Source organism: Arachis ipaensis, chromosome B05 (genome assembly GCF_000816755.2).
Source record: "Arachis ipaensis cultivar K30076 chromosome B05, Araip1.1, whole genome shotgun sequence".
Lineage (NCBI taxonomy): Eukaryota > Viridiplantae > Streptophyta > Magnoliopsida > Fabales > Fabaceae > Arachis > Arachis ipaensis.
In genome coordinates this window covers 144,302,218-144,304,207 of record NC_029789.2, presented here as the reverse complement: position 1 = coordinate 144,304,207, position 1,990 = coordinate 144,302,218, and positions in this window count along the sequence as shown.

The window sequence follows — 1,990 nt, the reverse complement described above, 5'->3', positions numbered from 1 at the left end:
CTTCAACAAAAGAATCCAATATCTCATCCGCCTTTTTCTTCTCCATATCCTTAAATTGAGCAGTAACCTCAATAAGCCGAGATTGCATGCTCGCCAGATCACTCTCCTTCTTCTTCAAATCTTCGACATCTTTAACATAACTTTCCTTTGTCTCTTTTAATAATTTCTCTGTCTCACTCAACCGATTCTGAAGCCCAGACGAAACAGCTTTCTCCTTGCTCAGCTCTTCCTTTAACAAAGCAATTTCACTCTTCTCCACTAAAGTCTTCTTATACATCAACTCTTGGCTCCGTCCAAGACTGGCAAGACGAAGTCCGACAACCTAAGATAGAATAAACAAACATCAATCTTACAAACAACTCAGATCATAAATACAGAAACAAATTCGGCAATTACCTGCATATATTGCCCAATAGCCATATCACCAACTTCCTTGGCAAGCGAAACATCAGCAGAAGACTGGCAATATTCGTCAACCACTGCCATATATGGATACTCTTTTCCCCAGACAGAAAAGCCTTCACTATACTCGGATACCTCATGAAGTTTTTTATGGTTACCCATAAAAGCTTGTATCTCTTCCAAAGGAACTACATGTTCCTTCTCATCAGAATCCTCAGAAACCTCTACAACATCTGACTTCCTCTTTTTTACAATTACCTTAGTCCGACCACGGGGAGGTTGAGTAACCTCGCCAGTTCCAGCTCCTTTATCAGCATTAGAAGAAGAAACTTCTTTGTCCAAATTTTTGGTCTTAAAACGCGACCTTAATGATGCAGCCGAGACACCAGGATACTTTCCACCTACAAAAAACAATTCATATTAGAGATTTTTAAGAGAATAACACAGACATCGGCATAAGCCCTAACACTCACCCAAGTACTCTACAACAACACCTTTATCCTCCTCCCACTTCAGCAACTCATACATCGATATCAAATTTTTACGATCAACATTTTCCACCAAAAACTCTATCACACATTCGTTCCTCGGAGATATCACCTCTGGGCTGAGTATATTTTGAGGTTCCGAGCACCAAAACAGTGAAAACTTCTCAGCGAGATTTTCATCAATAAAAAATGGGAAATCCTCCTCCGAACCTCTGACTTTAAAATACATCTCCTTAAAATCTTTAAAAGAGGACTTGTAGAGCTTGAAAATCCCAAAACCCGGAGTACTGTTAAAGTTCACCCAACCCCCCTTCCATACCCCTTTAGCTTGAAATAACGAAAAGAACAGATCAACAGATGGCACTTCCTCAAGGAATTTCATCAGAACCTCAAAAGACCGAAGGAAAGTCCACCCATTTGGATGAAGCTGTGACGGAGTGCAGTTTAACTGCTTCANTATTATAACATATAAGAATAACATATGAATTTGTATATTTACAAATTAATTAATTCCTGTAGTGAAAGAGAGGAGGTTTTTTTTATAAATCCATGTACCAAATAGATCTATTTTAATACTAATATTGTGAATTACTTTGCCACTAATAACATCAAAGGAAGCCAATTCATGGTTTTCATTTCCCATAAAAAATATTATATCACATTTGTTGCCCATTATCATTGGATGCCAAATATATGGAAAGGGTCCAATTGTGAAAAGCTTCACCCAAGATTCTTTTACACCAACTTCACCTAAAATGGATATTTCAATATGACTATTCTCATCAAAAGAGGAGATCAGAGCAACAGAGTCGTTGAGCACTACCAAAGTTCTGGTAAGGCAATCAATATCATCACTTTGTTGCCAACCAATCAATGTGGTTTGAAACGTTTCAGTGCTGAGATTAAATGACACAAGTACCTCTTTTCCATTCTTATCTCCACCCCGCCAGTGGCATACTCCATTTAAGTACGTTACATAACCTTCACCAAAACCTCCTTTTTCAGTCATTTCAAGATTAAGTTTCTTCCAACAATTACTTTTTAGACTATAAATTTGCCAATTTGCTAGAGCAGGCTCATATTGGTAAAATTCATTATGA